Raw genomic sequence first — 23,296 nt, forward strand, 5'->3', positions numbered from 1 at the left:
GCTGTCAAGGCCATTGTCCAAAAGCTTTTTCCCCTAGGAGCTTTCTTCTAGGAGTTTTATGGTTTGGGGTCTTACATTTAAAGTATGCTTTTCTTTCTTTTTTGAAGAGGAAGATTGGCCCAGAACTAACATCTGTTGCCAATCAAGGGAACAATGAGGGAAATGTGTGTAGTTAAGTTCAAATAGTCAAATGTATAATCAGTTCTTTATACATAGTCATCTAAGGAAATAACAATTCAGTGAAATGTTGAAATGTTCTTTCACTGTTCTTGGAGGATTTATCCATAGGTAAAAGTGAATAGGTAGAGGAAAAATTGTTTTTACTGAGACTATGTTTATCCCATAACAGACCAAACTGAGAAGTGTGTAATCTCAAATCGTTAGTACAAAAGGGTCGTAACTTTTTGAGGAAACAAACAACAGAAAAGAAAGGAAAATATAATGAGGAGAACAATCTGTCACTTAAAAGATGTAGTAAATGGGATTCAAAGTTACCTAGAATGCATGCAAAGGAGTTTGAACCATGGGATTCAATTATAAAATAATCAGGTAAAAAGTATGACTCTCTACAATGCTATGCAGTGTCCAAAGGAGGTACTTTTCCCTTCGAATTTCTAGAGCTAGTAGTTAAATGAAAAAAAAAAAAAAGTGTATAATTGGGAAAGTGAAGGAAAATAGGAATTGAAAAGAAAAATATCAGAAAAGAGTTAATCTAGGAAGATTTAATAAAATTAACAAAATAAGTCATATACTAACTGTTGAGTTCATATACTTTCAAGACTTCATTCTTAAATAAATGAATAATGATAACATTTGAAGTCCTAGTAATTTTTTAAAGTTTCAAAATTGTAATGGACACAAGAATGTTTAGCATTCAAAATGAAGTTTTCATATATAATGAAGAGATAAGTTTCAGTTTTTTCTCTCTTCAATGCTAAATACATTTTTAAAGATATTGTAATAATGAGATATTTAACGTTTCAATATTTCAATGGTAATACCAATGTAACAAAATAACTTGGATTATCAGTAAGATGCAAAATTCTCACTACTAAAAGAACATCTCATTCCAGCATTTAAAATTTCTACATAACATAATTATATGTTTGCAAATGATTTAGTAGAGTAGGTAGATAGATGATAGACAGATTGATGGATAGATAGATTAGATAGATAGATAGATAGATATTAGAATATGTTAAATAATTCTCTTCTCCCAAAATATGTTTATAATGATTTTCTGACAGTAACTTAGAGGATTTCTATGAGTACCAGCGGGAGTTTCAGTCTACTATTCCACATATTCAAAACCAAATTCTTTTCTTACAAAGCCCACATAAAATACATAAAAACAATACATAATTTCAATTACTACAGTGTCCTGCTGCTCTTAGTGGAGGCATCACAGTTTATACAGTTGGATTTTTTTGTTTATAATATCTGATCCATGTGCATGTTTTCTCCTAGCTATGAAAAAGCAATGCATCCATAACTGTAGAAAATTTTAAAATATGTTGTAGCATATTAAAAAGAATTTAGATTATTTTCTGACTTTTAAGTATAGTAGATTTCCTTCTGGTCTACTCTTTGTGCATATTTCATATAATTGACATAGGTTACCACCATGAATTTTCAAATAAGCAATATTTATACAAGAAACAAGAGGCATAACATTAAATTTCTCCTCCAACAATTCTGTCCTACAGGCAAGGCTTCTCCTTTTGGGACTTCACTCTCTTCTTCGTCTAATACACGTACACCCTTCACTATCCTTTATAACTTAAAAAAACCTATTTGTACTAAGAGCCTGAGCCAATACCTTGGCTGCCAAAGACCAACTTGCTAGGGAAGGGAGCAGGCCTTATCTATCCAGAATATATACAATTAAATATATTAATATATACAAGTAAACTATATCAATAATAAATTCAGCAAGATACTGGTTAGATAGTTTGAATCAAACATTTTATTTGGTTCATTTGCACAAGAGCATTTGTCATTATAACCCAATAGTATGCATGAGTTATTTTAAGAATGGGGAGGAGCTTAAGGAAATCAGAAATATAAGCCAGGAGATTTTTGCAATAATTCAAGTGAGTTTCAGAACTAAGTTATTTCTATTGGGTTTGGAAAAGATATGAGGAGAAATATTGCAAGCATAAAATTGATGGAGCTTGTTCAGTGCTTTCCCGTGAGTAATGGGTTTTAGGTGATTGATTGGGGTTCAATTTAAACAGTATCAAATGCCTCTAGAGATTGGTTAGTGCACAGAACAGGTCATGGAATTTGGTGATTCCAAACCATTAGTGTCTGATATAAAAGCAGTTTCAGTATAATAAGAGATGAAAAGCAAAATATTGAGAAGAAATTAGATTAAATGAATGAAAATGTTGTTAGTAAATAATTGAATATGTAAAGATGAAGATAGATCAGTCATATTTGAAGGAAAGTAAAGAGAAAGGGAAGATTTCTTGAGTGGATGGGATACTTGATTCCTGATTTTGCATATTTTTTACTAGTAACTATTGGTTACCATGCATTCCTAATAGTACTCAAAGCTAATATTAATATAAAACAATGACTATAACTTCAAAACCTGTGAAAGGAAGCACGTTCAGTTTCCATAATCTTTCAAATTCTCTCTCTATTTTACCAGTTTGGCAGACTTTCAGTAGGAGGGAAAAACCATCCCTTGTTACCTAGAGCTATTTGACCACACAGGAATCTGCCCGCCATTTTTTATGGGGAGGTTAGGGGCTATGACAATAAGAAATGAATGTGTCTGGCCATGATACCTATCACCCTGTATTCAATTAAAATATTCCTACACACGATCTTTTCGTATCAAGAGGAAATGCTAGAAAAATGGAATAGACTCATTATTTATCCTCACTCATTTTGTGCAATGTTCACATAGGTTAATTCTTAAGTGGAGAGCCATGAAAAACTAAGCCAGGATTTGGATTTCTGGTTGAGTTTGGGGAAAAGATAAATCATTCTTATGCCTTATTTCTGAACATACTCTAAACAATAAGTCAATTTACGTTTCATAAAAACTTTGTAAAGTTAAATTTTTCTATATATATGCAGGTTCTTGATAAAGTGCAATTTACATAGAGGAGGAATTCAGCTAATATAAGTCCCCAGTGATTTTCAAACTAAGACTAAATATATCGTCAGTATAATCGACCATAATTTGAAAATAATAGGAATATTGGCCCTAACAAGCTCTAATATTTCATTTAAGGCATTACCAACATTTTCCTTTTCTTTTTCCTTTTTTTCTTTACTGATTTTATATAGCTATAAAAGAAAAAAATGCAAAATGCAGAAATTCCACAGTTTTCTTTTATTGGAAGTTATGTTCTACCTTACTCTGGAGGCAATAATCATATTTTAACTGTCTCATATCTGAGTTTTGTCTTAACATAGCAAAATAGTAGGAGACCCTTAAAGAAGTAAATGTCTATATATTCAGTTTTTCCTGATCTTCTATTCTACTTTTCTTTAAATTTAAAGTGAAGCTTTTTCATTAATGATACACACTTTCTTTCTTGTATTTTCCATATGGAGACAGAAACTCATTGACATAATGAAACAAGATAAGTATTTGGTATATAGAGTTTAAGAAGATTTAATATAATTTTCTATTGTCATCTATATAATTTTATATTTCTTAGGTACAGACACACAGGTTAAAGTCTCCTAGAAAACAAAAAGGAAACCTAAACATTGTTGCTGATAGTAAAAAATTACTGATGATGGAAACTTTTTTCTAAAACAGTTGATTTGATTACTTCCCATGAGGAAGTGGTTGAAAAAACAGGCAAACAGATCAATTTCCTACTACAAATACATCACTACATCCTTATGACTTTGTTACCTAAAACAGCAAAGTGCTGATTCATTTTTCCCTGGAGTGCATGTGACTATATCATTCAAACATTTTCTAAAAGGCTTGTGCAAATGTAATTTTGTCCAGCTTGGTATTTGTATTTGTATTTTCTTGATTTACCATGAACTTGTTTCTCCTGAACCTCATCCTGTTTATATTTGCTCCCAATTCTAGCTCGAATCCATGTAGAACAAAAAGACACAGGTAATGTAACTCCTGTGGTCTATCCCTCAGGAATAGCTGTGCTAGGATTCAAAGATACCCAAATATTTCATCAAACATGCTCAGGGATAATTTTGATTAAATGTGAAGATAACAAAAGGAAAAGATTTTACAGAAATAAAAATGATCTGAGACAGAAATTGCATGATACAGTTTCCAATATGAAGGATATTTCCATGTCAGATTGGGTGGTTTCCATTCTAACCATAATTGTGCTAATAAATTTTTAAAAATCAAAGGTTGCAGCTAAGCATATTGTATATCCTCTTTTCAACAGTGAAATTTCAAGGGAGATAGTATTTCAAAACTCAAAGGAGCAGAAAAGCCAGTAATGTATAAAAAATCTAGAAAACATAGAATTTTATACATTTTTTCCCAAAATATCACATGCTTCCCATCCTATCAAATACAACTGAGCAGTGCACGACTAGCATTAAACTCTGATCCTACTACTTGAACGGTAATGAAAGGATTCATCTCTCTCCGTATTTTCCCCTTGATATTAATGTGACATTTTTCTGAATGTGGCTACAATGAGAGGATCTTCAGAACTGCACAATTTCTAATGCACATATTCCTTACTAGAGCAGAGGAAAGGTCACAAAAGTAGGCCAGAGCTACAGGCGTCTGCAGATGGGCTGGAGGAGCCCTCCACCAAAGTCCAACCACATCCGCCAAATTACAATTTCACTTTTAGCAGGATGTTTTTGTGGAACACACTGAAAATATTCTAAAGGTTATATAGAAAAATGAATGCCCCTAAGTCATTGTCACTTTTTGGAAAGATCAAAGAGAGAGCATTCACTGTAATAGAGAACACAACTTGCTACAGAGACATAGTAATAAAAATTAAAAACAAAGAAACAAAAAATACAACATGTTTCTGATGTAGCATCAGGCACAGATTAATAGAATAGAATTAGAAACAGACTGGGGTACAAATGGAAGTTTGACATATAATAAAACTAAAAATCTATGGGGAAAAAAGACACAATTTTAATAGCTTAGAAAATTATGTCACTTCGTGGAGAAAAATAAATTTTACCCCATCTTCCTTCCTATGTAAGGGTGACCTTCAGATGGTTGAAAGATCTAAGTGATAAATATAAAACTGTAAATCTAAGAAGATTTCATGAAGAAGTACATAGGAAATATCTGTGAAGTTAAGACAAGGGAAAACATTTCATCAAAATAAAAATATCAAGAAATATTGACCTAAATGTTAAAAAAGAACACCATAGATTAGGTTTACGGATGAGCAAGGAGGAGGCAGAAGGACATGGATCCACACCTCTAGATGAAAAATGGCCTCAATGAGACCTCTACCAAGTCTCTCAATATTGACTAAAGTTTAAATTCTACTCATTCATTCATTATTTTTACAACTTTATTGAGGTATAATTGGTATGGAAAGAACTGCGCATAGTTAATGTGTACAATTTGGTGAGTATGGGCATATGAGAACTTCTCTCATACCATCAATGTAATCAAAGTAATAGACAGATACAAGACATCCCAAAGTGTTTTGGTATCCCTTTGTTGTGTGTGTGTGTGTGTAAGAACACTTATGTGATCTACCTGCTTAACAAATTTTAAGTGCACAATACTGTGTCAACTGTAGGCACTCTGTTTTACAGCAGATCTCTAGAAATTATTTATTAAGCATGACTGAAACTTTATACTCATTGAACAACTCTCCATTTTACCCACTCCCCAGCCCCTGGCAGACACTATTGTATTCTCTACTTCTATGAGTTTGACTCTATTAGATTCATCACATAAGTGGAATCACGCCCTATCTGTGCTTCTGTGACTGGCTCATTTCACATAGCATAATGTCCTCCAGGTTTACCCATGTTGTTGCATACATAAGGCAGAATTTCTTTCTTTTTTAAGGGTGAATAATATTCCATTGCATGTGTATACCACATTTTTTTCCATCCATTCATCTTTCAATGGACACTTGGTCCATATCTTGGTTATCGTAAATAGTGCTGAAATGAACATAGGAGTGCAGAGATCTCTTTGAGATACTTATTTAAATTCCTTTGGATATGATTTCTTGATCATATGATTGTTCTATTTTTAATTTTTTGAGGAAATTTCATACTGTTTTCCACAGCTGCTGCATCATTGTACATTCCCACTAACAATGTAGAGATAATTATCAGACAGATTTAACCTAGAAATCTCATACAGGAAAAATACTGAGATAGCATACAATCAATTTGAATAATATCTACCATGCAAAGAATGTAAATAATAGCAATGAAAAGAACTAGGCAAAAATATTATACCCACCCAAGATAAGTAACCCCAATACAAAAATATCCAGTCACATAAAATTGTCAGTTGCTTAGATGACTTTGTTGTTCAAAATAGAATAACTGAGAATATATCCCATGATACGAGAGACTCAAAAGCAAGATGTCTCTCCCTTCCTCTTTTTTAGGAAAAATCATGACATATATTTGGTTGTATGTGGTTACTGATGAATCTACTCTTGCTGCTGATAAGGCGTTAAGATTGAGAGGGCCATCTGTCTTAAAGGCTAAACACGTTTTATCTGTATGTTTTTGTAGATTGTTCTCCTAGATATAATACTTTTGTGGAAGTTTATATTAAAAATTTAGAGCAATGCAATTGTCTTGCACCATTCCTCTTGCTTAAGTTAAACTAAATCAGGAAAATGTTTTAAATACAAATTTATTCACAATCTCACATGAAAATCAGTTTTCTTAAAACTTCTCAGAAAAAAATATCAAATCAAACTTTTTTTTTTTTTTTTTGGTGAGGAAGATTGGCCATGAGCTCATCTGTGGCAATCTTCCTCTACTTTATGTGGGATGCAGCTGGAGCGTGGCTTGACAAGTGATGCTATGTCCACATGCAGGATCCAAACCTGCGAACCCTGGCCTCTGAAGTGGAGTGAGTGAACTTAACCACTATGCCACTGGGCTGGCCCCCAAATCAAACAATCTTTAAAAAGACAGACAACCCGGACTCAAGTCTAAGATATAGAAGCCATGTGAAAATAATTCATTTTCTGTTTAATTATCTTGTGTGGGAGCTTCAAAAGTAACGCATTAATGTGTTCTTTTCCAGAAGTCGCCACTATGCATTTGGTACCCAAAATTTCAAATATTCTCCTAGAACATCCACATGATCAGCTGATTGGTTATACGCAGTCCATGCAAGTTCTCCAGCAAATAGTTTCATTGGCTATATATAGTTGTTTAATCAAGTGTGAAACAGTGATAAAGTCCTGTAGTAAGTGTTAGATAGTCCTCTATCCATAAAAACAAAAATTCACTAGTCTGGAAGTATCCACTTTCATCCGAGGTATGCCCAATTTCTTCATCCATGTGTGAAGTTCTTCACGAAAACATTTTAATCTCTTCTCCATAGTTTCTTAGTTTCTCGTTACATATATTTGTTTTGTCCATTCAAGAATGCTTCTCCCTTTTGGGAAATTTTCCAATTCTGAGTCATTCTTATATTATCAGCATACAGCAGAGTTGGTACCCTGAGGAAAGCATCATGTCTTAAGGTGTGTAAAAACACAAGAAATGGTTTCCATTATTCAAGAATTTTGCTTTGTTTGTTTCTTTACCCTTCTTTTCTGCCTTCGCCATCTTCCCTCTTGACTTCACCATTCCTCTGAGCTCGACTCATTCCTGCTTCCTTTTCAGGGGATACTTCTGGGTCTCACTCTCTAGCGCCAGTTGAACCATCATCCTTGAGAACTTCAGCTACACTTGATAAATCTACCCAAAAGCTGAGATGCTCCCTGTTTCCTGACCTCTTTTTCTCCAGGGCCCTTAACCTTCAGTATGCTTGAGCTATCTGCTGCATACATGTTGTCACCACCCAGAACTGTTAGCTTCTGAAATAACTTCAAAATTATTATATCCTCACCATATATGCCTATCACTCAGTTACACCCACAACATCTAAGATTTGACCTCATAGAGACTCCCACCTGTGGTCTTTCTGCTTTTTATTTCTCTCTCCTCCCGTTTCACATTCACTTCTTTACCTTTCAGCTTTGATTTCATTGTTGGATGCTTTTTCTCTTGATGCTATTAGGAAATCCATTTTTCTTCTACCTTACCATTGAACAGCCTAGGAAAATTTCAATTTTGGATGAATCAAATTACCTGGCTTCTCTAAATCTGTTTTTGTTAGCGCAATCAGAACTTCATGGTCTCCAACCATCTTTCCACAGCAATGCACACTAATACTTCTATCGCCCTAGTCAGCTCTCTCCATAGTGCTCTGTAGCAACAGGTATGAATTTCCCCTTCTTTGCTCAAAACTTTAGAACCAGGTATATATTTACCTACATTTCCTTTCCTTCCCCATGGCTATAATGAAATGAGATCCCTTCTTTTTCTAAGGCTAAATCTCTTTCTTGTCTTCTGGAACTCAGCTCTTCATGACTACTCAGAAAATATCAGTTCATTAATTATTGCTTCTCACATTTAATTGAGACCTCTCTGACCCTAAATTTATCTTCAGAGAAAGTAAGTCTTGCTATTAACTACACAAATGCAACTTTTTAGTTATTTCCTTGATATAATAAATACATTATTTTAAAATTTCAGAACATTTCATTGATTAATCCATGAGGGAACATTTTAATTCTAAAAATGGAAGGCCTGTAAAACAAACATCAATTTAAAATACATCCCCATTTTCTCTTTCTAATCTCTTTAAGGGTCTCTTGCTTTCATTTTGTGTCTGAGAAACAATAAACATATTGTAAAACTGAACATTCTAAAGAGGATTTTAAACAAAACTGTTTTCACGAAGATTGAAACTAATGCCACAGTACCTTAAAGAATCTATTTCTCCCTCAGAACATTTTTCCAAGGCCTAGGTCCTATTCTAGGAAAAATTGCTTTTGGTAGTGTCCTTTGAACGGTATTGTGAGCAGCCTGTGACAAAGTGACTTGAACACATTTGAAAACAAACTGAAAACAAAACGTGTGAGATATCTGTTTGTTTGAACAGCTTGCCACCTAAAATTTGTCATACTATCACTTTTTATGGGTGGCACACCTAAGTTTCCCTTTATAACAATTTGCTTCTTTTCTGCCTCCTAGTTTATTGTGGAGAAAAGCCTATTTCTTTAGAGAGTTCAGATCGTTTTAGTTCTATTTTTTTTTTAAACAAAAATGAGCAAAGCTATTGAAATCAGTCTTTGGCAGTGTGAGATGCAGCAGATGTAACATAAAAACAGCTCTCTGGCTGGTTTACCTTCTTCGTACTTTCAAAATTCCTACCTAAGTCTAAGTGAAATATTTTGTGAAAAGAGAGGAATGGTTTATCCATTGATGAAGCAAATATGAAGCTTTTTGTCTCAGAATCTGAATAAAACATGAGTTCATTGAAAACTAAACCTAAATCATTTAATAGCTTAGAAGCTTTTAGTGGATTATGACTTGATTTATTGATAACTTGAACTAAGGGGTAAACAGGGAAGCACAGCTTTCAAGTTAAATTTTAAAATGACTCAATTATTTTTACACTAAGGACAAAAGTTTCTGTTTGTTCCTTTAGGTGGAGCAAGCAGGGAGAAATGCGGGGGAGGAGTGGGAAGGGATGAGTGGGCAGCCAGGTCATACTCTCAGTTGTCGCCTTTGTTCTTTGAATATGCTTTGAATCCTTAAAGATTTACAACCTGCATTTTCCATGCACAAACCTCCAGGACAGAATGAACATGTGCTCGATGAGGATCTTCTTTCCTTTCCAACAGAAAGATCTATAACCCACACATAAGAGAGTATGAAAATATTAGATAGTAAAAACCCAGGCTATGGCTTTTACAAAGGATGTTTGATAGTGCATTGCAAGAATAAAATCATCAAGTGAGGTTTTCTTGTGTAACGGAGGCTCTTTGACATTCTAATTATCCCAGAAGTAATTTCTTCATATTAAATCTAGGACAGTCGATCTGTTCTCCTGCCGCAGAAACTAGGACATTCTCAGCAATTCATGGGCAACTGTAGGTATTTTGGCAGAGCACACATGCATTTGCCTATGTCCACACAGTGTGATGATGTATTACACAGCTACTTGGAGTTGAAACAGTTTATGCATTTGTGCTTTAGTGAATGAAATCATTCATCCACTCAAAGAATGTTTATTGAGACTTCGTTTACTTCAACCAAAGATTACCTGTATTTTTTTATTAGCACTGACAAAAGTGGGTTATCTGTCATGAAATGGTCTCAGTGTTTCAGTGGAATAGTTTACAATGTGAAGTAAATGGGTAAGGGAGATGGGACGTAGAAAGTGATGATGATGACAGATAAACATTATCTGAAAAAAAAGTCAGGATTCAAAGATCTATCATTGGAACAAAAAGCTGAAGATGTTATATTAATAGGAAATATTAATACCAAGAATTATATAATAATAAATACAATAATGTAGCATACTAAGCCTAGACACTGTAGAGGAAAGTCAACTAGAACAGTTAGATAAAAACCTTAATTGAGAAGGCTAGGGCATGGAAATACCCCTGAAAGAGTGTTCTGTCTTGGGAGAGAGAGGGCAAGGATTTTACAGAGTATTACCAAAGGGAGACAGCCAAACTTCGGCCGCTTTGGGAATATTTAGTCAAAAATCCTCTCTTAAAATGCTCTCAATGCTTAAAACCATTGGTTGGTAATTTGGGTTTAGCAAGAAGGCAGAGAAGGAACCCTTGGGGGATATGAGATCATATGAGAGTAACAGTAGAAAATTTCCAGTTCTTCAGGTTCTCTTATGTTATTAATGATATTTTATAACATAGGCTTAGGTGTTTTATATGTCATACCCATACCAATGTTTATATCAGTCTCTGTCTCTATCTCTATTGGTCTTGCTTTCTATCTTCATCTCCGTTTGGACCTCTACCTTGACCTCAAACTCTGTTCCTTCTCTATATCTCTTTCTCCTCCCATATCCATCCCCACCTCCCTCTACATCTCAAACTCCCTCTAAAATAAAGAGCATACCAATTCGACTAATATTGGAAGTCAAGATTAGGTGCTATGTGAGTGGAGAATGGGAGACCACATGAAAAGCCCCTCGAATAAGACCCCTTTCCTTTGTGAATGTGACACATTACTTAATTTGCAAAAATGACAGGATTTTACTAATTTTGATCATTTAAAATATGCAATTTCTTCCAGTTATAAAATAAATAAGTCCTGGAGATATAATATACAGCATAGTGACTATGCTTAATAATACTGTATTGTATATATGAAATTGCTGGTAGAGCAGATTTTAAAAGTTCTCACCATAAGAAAAAAATTTTAACTATGTATGGTGATAGATGTTAATTGGACTTACTGTAACAATCATTTCACAATATATGCAAATATCGAATCATTATGTTATATACCTGAAACTAATATAATGTTACATGTCAATTATATCTCAATAAAAAAAGAATGAAAATATAATAAAATCTGTAGCTTTTTTCATGGAGAAATGAATTCTCCATAATTCAATTTGTTTTCTTTAACACCTTGGAAGCTCTAAATAAATTTTTTGTCATGATCTCCTTCCTTCATATAATTTGATTTCTTTTTTTTAACGTTTTAAAAAATTACAAATATAAACCTTAAAAACATTTGTTGTAAAAATGTTAATGAAACACATTATGTGTTAGGTGGGTAAAAGGGCAAGGTTCACTCTGTTTTTTCATTCTTGTGGAGGGAGTGACTAAGTAAATCAACGTATTCACGAGATTATTTAGGATAGCAGTGAGTATATTTTCCCTACAGATGACAAGTGGCCCAACTAAGATTTATACACAATCTCCAAAGACCCTGATTCTAATTCTGTCCCCCTTCTCAAATAGTTAACATTCATCTTCCTGTGCCTGGTATGCAATTAGTGTCCTTTACACTTGCTTTCGTCAGTTTGGTTTGGTAGGTTGATTTGGTTGTTCCCAATGGAAAGGAATCATATTCTAGCAGTTGTCTAATTAAAGTAATATGGCTGCCAGAGGCCTATCCATCTATTTTTACATCAAGTAAATATGTTTATGGACTCCTAGAGACTTGTAGAAAAGCAATTGAACATACTATGGAACCTCCTTAATCGTATATCTGCAGCTTTAGTTCTGCTTTATCCTTGCTCTGCCCTGTCCACAATCCATTTTAGTGGTCTATTTGTGGAAAGAAAGCAGTGCCTAGAAACTTCAGTATTTCTCCCACCACACCACGTACATGTCAGGTTGCCTAAAATACTTTATACCAGCTTACACATGTTGACTCATTCTCTTGAGACTCAAGTCTAGCGTAATATATTTTTAAAGGAAGAGCTAAAAGAAAAGAAGACATATTATTTTTGAAAGTTTTACAGTTTCAAGAAAAGAGCCTCATTTTTTAAAACATGCTGTGGGCATCAGAGACTTGTCTGAGAGAAAGATATATTTGATATTTGCTTCCTATGGAAAAATGCATTTTCAAAACATCTTACAAAATAAAATTCTGAGCTGCTAAATATGAAACTCCAAATCAAGCATGTTGTCATTACTGCTAAAATTCCTGTGGTTCTCATGGTTAGCCTTTGGCATCCACAGTTACGGAAACTCTGAAGTCCTTCTAATTTTGGAAAACACGGGTGGGATATTTTAGTCGAGTTGGACCAAGCAAGATTCTTGTCTTTATCAAAGCTTAAGCCTCAAAATACATCTCTGCCATTTTGAAAGAAGTGGCAGAGACAGCAACTTAGAATTCAGTAGAAGCAATAAATTATGTTCGATTTTATACTATGGATAAGGAAAACAACAGTTTACTAATTGGTATTTTAGCTACTTATATGTTTAAATTGGAAACCCAAATATTAAGAGCTAAATCTCCTCTATACAGCAGTTTATATAATATTCTTCAAGGAGTTAAGGCTAAGAAACTTTCCCAATCAGACTTCCTTCAATAGTTGATCCAGAGCCCGGTTTAAATGACAGTTTGCAGCAAATGCAATGATCACATCCCACCCTTGCATGAGAGACGTTGAGATTAGAGATGGCACTGAGACCTATTGGGATAGGGCTGGCATATGTGGTGGATTGCAAAAATATCCACCAATCATTCCAATCCTTGTATGCAGGCTCCACTGGAATGCAATTTGCCTTTTCTTCTCATCAAGAGATAAAGTTTATCTCTTTATCCCTTGAATCTGGGATTGGCCAAGTGACTTGCTTTAGCCTGTGGGACAGGAAAAAATGTGATACAGAGACTTGAAAAGTGATTGCAAATTACACCCCTCCCCTTCTTGCTCTTAAAAGCCAGACACCATGTGAACAAATCCAAGCTAGCCTGTTGGAGAATAAGAAACTAAGCGGAAGAGGCCTGAGGCACACCGGCTGATGGCCTAGTCCCTGCTCACCTGGCAACATGGTATTCTGCCCCTTTGAAGGGAGGGACACACTACGTCCCCACAAACAGACTTCTGTTTTCAAAATCTAGATAGCAAGGGCCAGCCTCCGTGGGCCTAGTGGTTCAGTTGGCATGCTCCACTTCGGTGGCTGGGGCTCACTTCCCAGGTGCAGACCTACACCATTCATCTGTCAGTGGCCCTGCTGTGGTGGTGGTTCACATACAAAAAGAGGGAGATTGGCAGTGGATGTTAGCTCAGGACAAATCTTTCTCAACAACAACGAAAAAAGCAAAGGAGATCCTCTGTTTAAAAAAAAAATCTAGATATCAAAATTGTTTAATTTTCTTCACCTTACCTGTGTTAGGAAGAAAATCAGAATTTATATAAAGTGCAAAGGACTACACATTGTCATGAGGTAACTGGCCTGAACTCATGTGCATGCACAGTACAAGATCAAAGAGGGACTTTCAAGGAGTGTCTGAGGGAAAATAGAATGTTTGCAATTGATAAGACTTCATTCATCATGTGACTATTCTTATTCTTTTTAAAATAATTCATCATGCTTTTTTAAAAGTTTATTTAATTCCCAAGAACATTGTGCATCCTATTTATATTAATATTTATATATCAATTACATGTTTGATAAAGCCAAAAGAGATTGGATGTCCAAATGTTTCATTATTCTGTGAACACAAAAGAATACAGAAGGTTATTAATGTACTGATAGACTGTCTCTATACAAGTCTGCATTTTTGGAAGTACCAAAATGGCTACAATCATTTGCCTCACATCCCATTATAGTGAAATTTAGGAATATAATGACATTTGGAGAAATCAATATGTAATAGGCAAGATGGATGAACAACGTAATTCTTAAAGAAGTTTAAAAATAACTGAGGATAAAAATGTATCATATGTCAAAATGTAGAGGTGTTTGGTCATGTACAAAATAACAATAGAGGAGTAAACATTTCAGTAAATCCTGTAATTTTCTTCTTTGTGTGTGTGTGCAGTCATCAATCATGGATGACCCCAGTGTTATGCACAGAGCTTCTACACTCTTTTCTCTCTAGCAAATATATCAGCAGGTGAATAAGAATGATATATGTTAGACAGAGAACTTTTAATCTGCTCAAATATTTTTAAAAATTTAATTCCTATTTAATTAATTTTAAATTAATTTATTTTTTAAATAAAACTTTTACATACTTAGATATTTTAATTGTTAATGATAGCAAATTTCTTATGACACGACTGTGACTTATGCTTTAGGAGAAAACTGCTGATATGTGGTAGACTACTGTCTTCCCTATAAATGAAGGCCACCTTCAGAAAGGGATCGTCGAAAACATCTCTTTATTTCAGGAAGATCTTAAAGCCATCTAATTAAATTCTACTAATTCATAGCACTGCACAGATATATGCATGGCACTGGTGAAGACTGTTCCTTCTTTCCTACCTTTCTTCCTTCCTCCTTCCTTCCTTCTTTTCTTCTTACATTCTTCATTCTAAAATTAAATATTGAGAGCCTGCCATACACAGTGGCCCAGGTGACAGAGAGACAAATCAGACAAAACTCACTGCCATTTTCTGATGCAGAAAATAAAAAATCCACACAGTGAATAGGCAAAGTGTGTATTAGTTTAAAACAATGAATGCTAAGGGAAAAAATGAAACATATAAATGGGGGTAATTGCACCTTCTTTGCTTAATAGGTTTATGGCAAATGAGGGAATGTATTATATAAAGTATGATTTTATACAAATGCTTATAGTTATATCAGTATCAAGTGGAAATTTTTGAATGACATAAACAAATGTATATATTTACTTTAAAGTGGAAAAACTCAATAATTTGTTTATTTGTTTACTTTTGCTGAAAAAGATTAGCCCTGAGCCAACATCTGTGCCAAGATTGGCACAACATCTATGCCTCTATTTTTTGTATGTGCGTTGCTGCCACAGAGTATCTGATGAGTGGTGTATGCCCGTGCCCAAGATCTGAACCCGAGAAACTAGGCTGCCAAAGTGCAACATGCCCAACTCAACTGCCACATGAGGGGGTCAGCACCTTTATTTTTCATAATCATTAAAAATCACCAGAGGATTTTAGTTTTAAAAATTATATTTACATTTGCATTTAAATATTTTAATTTGAAGGGAAGTGATATAATTAAATGATAACTAAAAATAAACTAATATATGTGAACTAATTTTAACAGATATTTTTTGTTCTATGGATCCCTTTAACAGTTAATATTCATTTTGGCCATCCTTTTGATAATCTAATTATTTAAATTGACTTTTAAATAGATATACCTCTACTGAGCAAATACTTATTAGATGTCATCATTTTGTTACAAATGATGAGCCTACATTGACATACCATATGCACCCAAAGTCCATAGTTTACATTATGGTGCATTCTTGGAGTTGCATATTCTATCATCATTATGGTATCATACAGAGTATCTCACTGTCCTGAAAATCCTCCGTGCTCTGCCTATTCATCCCTCTCCCACCCAAAACCTGACGACCACTGATCTTTTTACTGTCTCTATAGTTTTACCTTTTCTAGAATGTTATATAGTTGAAATTATATGGCAGATAGGCTTTTCAGCTTAGTTTCTTTCACTTAATAAAGAAACTTAAGTTTCCTCCATGTTTCTTCATGGCTTGACAGCTCTTTATTTTTTAGTGCTGAATAGTATTCCATTGTCTGGATGTACCACAGTTTATTGATCCATTCATTTACTGAAGGACATTGGTTGCTGCCAAGTTTTAGCAATTATGAGTAAAGTTGTTCTAAACATCCATGTGCAGGTTTTTGTGTGGACATTAGTTTTCAACTCCTTTGGGTTAATACTGAAAACCATGATTGGTGAATTGTATGATAAGAGTATGTTTAGTTTTGTAAAAACCTGTCAAACTGTCTTCCAAAGTGGCTGTACCATTGTGCATTCCCACCAGCAATGAATGAAAGTTCCTATTGCTCCAAATCCTTGCCAGCATTTGATGTCAGCGTCCCAGATTTTGGCCATTCTAATAGGTGTATGGCAGTATCTCATTGTTGTTTTAATTTGCATTTCCCTAATGACGTATGATGTGGAGCATCTTTTCATATGCTTATTTGAAATTGATACATCTTTTTTGATGAGGTGTCTGTTAAGTTTTTAATTTTAATGAAATCCAGCTTGTCCATTATTTCTTTCATAGATCATGTCTTTGGTGACATATCTAAAAAGTCATTGCCATATCCAAGCTTATCTAGGTTTTCTTCCAGGTTATCTTCTATGCGTTTTATAGTTTTCCATTTTACATCCAAGTTTGTGATCCATTTTGGTTAATTTTTGTTATGAGTGTATTGATCTGTGTCTAGATTCATTTTATTATTATTATTTTTTTTGCATGTGGATGCCCAATTGTTCCAGCACCATTTGTTGAAAAGACTGTCTTTGCTCCATTGTGTTGCCATTGCTCCTTTGTCAAAGATCAATTGACTATATGTATGTGGGTCTGTTTCTGGGCTCTTTATCCTGTTCCCTTGATCAATTTGTCTTTTCTTTCAACAATATCACATTGTATTGACTACTGTGGCTTTACAGTAAGTCTTGAAGTGAGGTAGTGTCAGGCCTCCAAATTTTTCTCCTTCAATATTGTGCTAGCTGTTCTGGATCTTTTACCTCTCCATAAACTTTAGAATCAGCATGTTGATAGCAATAAAACAACTTACTGAGATTTTGATTGGGATTTCACTGAAGGTATAGGTCACGTTGGGAAGGACTAACATCTTGACAACATCGAGTCTTCCTATCCATGAACATGGAATACCCCTCCATTTATTTAGTGTTTATTTCATTCTGTTCATCAGTTTGTAGTTTTCCTCATATAAATCTTTTACATATTTTGTTAGATTTATCCCTAAGTATTTCGTTTTTTTGGATGCTAATGTAAATGGTATTATGTTTTTAATTTTAAATTCCACTTGTTCATTGCTGGTACATAGGGAAGCAATTGATTTTTATTTATTAGCTTTGTATCCTGCAACCTTGCTATAATCACTCATTAGTTCCAAGACTTTTTTTGTTTATTCTTTCAGATTTTCTACATAGACGATCATCTCATCTGCAAACAAAGACAATTCACTTCTTCCCTCCCAATCTGTATACCTTTTGTTTCCTTTAATTGTCTCATTGATTAGCTAGAACTTCCAGCATGATGCTGAAAAGGAGTGATGAGAAGGGATATCTTGTCCTTGTTCCTGATCTTAACAGAAAACCTTCAAGTTTCCCGCCAATAAGTATCATGATACTGATTCTCAAACTGTTATGTGTGAAGAATGATATCAATCACAAATTGAAGATTCTTGCATTTGCAGAATTGTATTCAGGTGGTAGCCTTTATTTAAACTGTCATGTTTTTAAAAAATACTTTTAAATAAGAAAAATAAATAATATATCACAAGAAATGACAGAAAATTAAATTTGGGCCGCCATCTGTAACTGCTGATACTAAAATTGAGTCTAAAACACAGAGTAGAAGTGCTACAAAAGGAAGATTCAGGCTATAAGTTTCATGAGGAAAAGAACCATTGCTTTGGTTCACTGATAGAAAGACTAAAATATATATGTACCTCATAGCCTAGAATAAATACTTGGAGAATGTGTGAATGAACAAATAAGTGTGTAGGAAGGTAAATGGCAGTTCTGCTTTCATTCTGATTTTTAGAGCAATTATCCACAAGAAAGAACTTCCTCCCCGAGAAGCTTAGAAAGAATCACCCTACAGGCCACAGCTAGTTTTTTCTTAGGAAAATTAAGGAATAAAAGGACAAGAATGAATGGTCCTCTCAAATTCCATTAATTCACAAAAGCCAACTAGCCTGAATTAAAATGCTGAAGAATGCATCATGTTTTTGATATTACAGAATGATAACTTCTGAGTCAAAGGGACCTGGGAAAAAGGCAAAGACTTTGTGAAAGAAATAGTTTAGAGTGTGTCTTAGATGTCCCAGACCTGCAGTAGAATCTCAGATTATTGCTTCCTGTCCACACGGGAATCATTTCTGGTGAGGGAAGTTCCCACCAGCACTCAGAAACAATATTATGCTCCTGTTATATCAGGTTTCCATGTGTGGAATGCTTGTTTGTACTACACGTAGGAAGCAACATAAACAAAACGTTAAAGAAAATTATTTGCATGTATCATTAACCATAAAGTTTATACAGTAATGCACTATGTAAAAACGAATTAAAATTATTGAAAGCAACTCATCCTTGCTTTGCTTACACTAGAAAATAAGTATTAACAAGGAGACAACATATATTACGTTAAATAAATAACAAAACACAAGAATCAATAGAATTACATTTAATGTTGCTTAGTAGATCTTCAAGATTGGGATTGACTTCTACTTTTATCTTTTCTTGTTACTATCTTATCTCATTTCAAATTTTTGAAGGTCACAAAATCAGCATGATCACCCCCTCCTGCTGAACTAAAAGCTAAAACTATAAAATAATAGCAAACACCGCAGTACCTTCCCTGAAGAATGTTATGATAAAGATTTGAGTTATGCAGTACAGGTTAGCAATATTACTGCAGTTGAGAAAATGCGACATCAAACTGGACAAAAACCGTCAATACAATTTTATAGACTTTTTTATTATCGGTAACAACTGACAGAATTTCCGCTTATTAACATTTTATGGCATTGATGCACTTTGATTTATATTTAAAATCTGTATTTAATTTCTATCAACCAAATGCGGATGTCAGACTTGGGATTCTCCCATAAGGAGACCTTCTGCTGAAATTAATCATCATGATTCTTCAATGATAAAGATGTGATGGACTCTCACACATGTTCTCGCAGTGGGACTTGCAAATATGCAAATAATAAGAATGTGTATGTGCTTCGTGATCAATTACTTGACTCAACACCATTAATCTAGCACTGCTGTGGCAGTAGTTTTAGCATGATATCAATAAAATTGTCTGAAACATTGCACATTAGATGTCATAAGTTTGGGTATTCTCATCATTAATTTTAAGATTATGTGTTCCACGTAGAAAGAATACTAAAGGTTTTAAAATGCATATTATACTTTAAAATGCACTTATTTTTATTACATAACCCTGACAACTTCTTACAGTTAAGGAATTCTTCATTAAATAAACATTTTTTTCCAGAAGACTGACATTACACTTAAATATTGTCATATTTTTTGTAATATCTCTTTAAATTATTGATATTCACAGAAGTTTGAGGCTTTTAGCTGTTTGTAAATTTTGGTTGATGATCCAAATAAGACAGGATGGGAACAAAAAACTTCAGAGAAAATTTAGAGCAAAACTGAAAATCTGTTAGGAAACAAAGTATCTACTAATATAAGCAGGTGCCAAAATATAAGGTCACTAGATAAGAAAAAAATAGAGGGATGGTCAGATTTTTATCCAATGAAATGAAAATACATTCAACAAGTGAGTTGACTAAATTCACAGACCACATTGATTTCAAATTATTATCTTTAAAATATCTAGGTATAAAATAGACTTTGAGATGTATTTTCCTTTCTTTTTATTGTTTTTTAACAATGGTTTGAGTATCTGTCAAGTTAATACAGTTTATGCCTTTTAGAGAAAATTGCAGTTTGACAAGAAATAAATTGGCGGTTTCATTATATTGGAATGTGTTGTCCAGCCCCCCAGCCACTCCTTCCAACACGTGTTGGGGAGTTGGCTTCCTGTCTTGACTTAACACTAGATAAAGTGAAATCCTGTACAAGGAGTAAAGAAACTTTTGGTCCATGTACACAATTTTGCTTAATACTTAATGTGTCACCAAATTTAATTCAAGATATCCTTCCATGTAAAACATACTGAATGTCTGATGTTTTGGAGACTTTTACAAATTTCAGTGATTTATTTTGTGCTGACATAAGATATCCAATGCACAAATTCATAAAAATGAAACATGTGCTGTGAATATAATTCTCCAAAATTTCAATGACTTCAGAGTACAGAAATATATTCTCTTCATTAGCATGAGGGCTCATGTTAGGGCTAGCAAACTCTTTCTGTCCAGGGTTTTCAATGCCGGTTATGTATTAGCCCCACCTGGAGAGAATTTTTAAATACTTAATACCTATCCCAGGCTCCAAAAGAAAACTATTACATGAAAATCTATGGAGATAGAGCCTAAGTATTAGTTTTGTTAAGTGCCTCAGTGATTCTAATGAGCAACCAGGATGGGAAACCATTCACCTGAGTACTGGGCAGAATCATAGCCTTCTCCATCATCTGCCTTCAAGAGAGAAGGGATTTTTCAACTGGAGATAATTATGCCTCTCAGGGCACATTTGGCAAAGTCTGGAAACATTTTTGCTTGTCACAATTTGGGAATATTGTTGGCATCTAGTGAGCAGAGGCCAAGAATGTTGCTAAGTGTCCTGCAATGCACAGTGCCCCACAACAAAAAATTATTTGGACCAAAATGTTCATAATGCCGATGCTGAGAAATCCTGAGATAGAGTCACTAATGATCCATACACCGGGAGACTAATGCCCAAATCTATGTACGCATAGTTATTTGTAAAGAGCCTGCTATTTCTCTTCTGATTCTAAAAACTCTAAGGAACACTAGGAATAAGGGATGTTTTTTCCATTTTCTTTCAACTTCAGTTTGCTGTTTCTACACTGTTTATTTTCCCTACTCCTAGCCAGTTTGAAAGTGGATGGATAGGATAAAAGGTTCAGGCAATTCCTTTCTTCCTTCCTTTTTCCCTTCCTTCTTCCTTCCTTCCTTCCTTTTCTTCATTGTTTTTGCACATTTAACCCTTACTTATACGTTGCCAAAGCAAGTGCATGATTATGTTAAATAATAACCAAAATTGAAAGAAAAAACCAATCAAACCAAGCAACCAAGAGAGGGACAGCTGAATTGATACTGTATGATTGATCACCTGCCCCTTATCCTTACTGTAATCTTTAATAGATGGCCAAGGAAAGAATAGATTTTCATGGGAAGGCTCATTTTGGACTGCAATAAAAAGTCATCTAATTATGAAAAAATGTACTAATATGTGCCTTTTTTTTTACAGAATAAGCTTGTCAAAAATAGATTAATTATAAGCTGCCGTTGTGAGGCAGCTGAGGGGGAGATGATAGAAGCTAGTTAGAGATAAAATAATTTGGAGCTTGAGAGAGAGGTCAGGGTTAGAGAAATTGACCAGTCATTTGCCTGGTGGAAAAGAATTGAGGTCTCTGAAGTTCTTGAATGGAGACAGTATAAGGGAGAGCAGAAAGGTTGAGGATAGAACTATGGTAAGGCAATAATTTTTACATTAAAAAATTAAACACCAAATCTACACACAAAGGGCAAAATATGAATCAGAAGTGGTACAATATTTTTAGTTAATTGGTAGAATTCAAACCAAATGAGTGTATTTATTCCATCAACAGATTTTTTTGGCAGAGAGAAAAATGGGCGGCTTAAATTATCTAGATATTTATCCCTGTTGTGTATAGTTGCATTCCTAAAGGCTCATGGGTCTTTTGCTTTAACATAATATGACTGCAGTTTCCTTTAGTAAAAGGAACTATAGATTTGATATCCAAATTATTAATTAGAAACTCTAGACAAATCGGGGTCCCAGAGTTTCCATGAGGCTCCATAGCCAGGAAGGACCGAGTCAAGTCCAAGACTGGTCCTAGGATTGCCAGGGACTCTGCTATCAGTGGTCTCAGATTCCATCAGGGGATGGGTTTTAATTTCCAAATCTTTGTTGCTCACATACTTGGGTTACAACTTTTTCTTAAATATCTTTGTTTCTGCATAATAATTGTTCCATTCTTGTGACTCTGCTTTTGCCTTGGATTTCTAGAAAAACTCTTCACTGAGGCTGGAGACCTGTCATGAACTGCAGCCACAAAACAGCCCTTGCCAGCTGCCTGCTCCTTATACCACAGCTTCTGGTCCCCAAAGCCCCCAGCTGAGCAGATTGAGGTAAATGCAAAGATTGACGATAATAAATTCAAGCTTTCCAAGTGAGTGAGTGAGTGAGTGAAAACACGGCATTAAAGAAAACATTTGGTAAAGTTGTCAGTGATTCTCGACCCAAAACTAAGTGTTTTCTAGATCATAAGAGAATATGTCAGTTTTCATCATTTTGATCCTGCATGCAAAAAACAGAAATGAAATATTCACGGTGATGCAAGCTGGCTTTGAAATCAGCAAGCCTTGGCTCACACCATTCACCAAATTGGCACATTCATCGGAAAAGATGTTCAAAGTAGCTCACAGTAGGAATGGGAAAACCAGCTTTTGCTTCTTTGAAAAAATATACAAGAGCATTTCCTTTGGAATTCACACTCGTGCTTGCCATTCTAAGTGTGTGAGTGTGCAGAAAGATGGTGTCCTACATTCAAATTAATCAATTTATTTATTTTTAGGTGACTAAGCTATCTGTAACAACAAGAGCTGATTGAACTAATAACAAGTTTGCTCATGTTTTAACATAGCCCGTGATGTGTCTGATTTCATTCCCTGTAATTTCACTTCTGTGTAGAGACTCAAAAAAAGTTAAATTAAGTCTACGTATTTTATGGTTCGGAGGTGTCACTAATAAGATGTCCATTGTTAGAGTTGACATGAGCCAAGCATGGAGGTGAGGTTGGTCTTTGATACAGAGCCCCTCCGAAACAGCTTTTAACTTTCTCCAGTTGTCACTATTCCTGATCTGCAGACTTCTGTAGCACTGGCCAGTTAAAAACCATGCTCTCAAAAAAACATATG

At 34.5% G+C, this 23,296-nt stretch overlaps 1 long non-coding RNA gene across 1 annotated transcript in view; it reads left to right on the top strand.

The window, feature by feature from the left end:
• LOC124236648 (uncharacterized) overlaps positions 1–22,807 on the top strand; it is a 66,479-nt gene extending 43,672 nt beyond the window's left edge. Inside the window, exon 4 of the long non-coding RNA XR_006887823.1 lies at positions 22,386–22,807. This is a non-coding gene — a long non-coding RNA (uncharacterized LOC124236648). The remainder of the gene's footprint in view (positions 1–22,385) is intronic.
• Positions 22,808–23,296: the final 489 nt, after the last annotated feature.

This window comes from Equus quagga, chromosome 3, assembly GCF_021613505.1.
Source record: "Equus quagga isolate Etosha38 chromosome 3, UCLA_HA_Equagga_1.0, whole genome shotgun sequence".
In the NCBI taxonomy this organism is placed as follows: domain Eukaryota; kingdom Metazoa; phylum Chordata; class Mammalia; order Perissodactyla; family Equidae; genus Equus; species Equus quagga.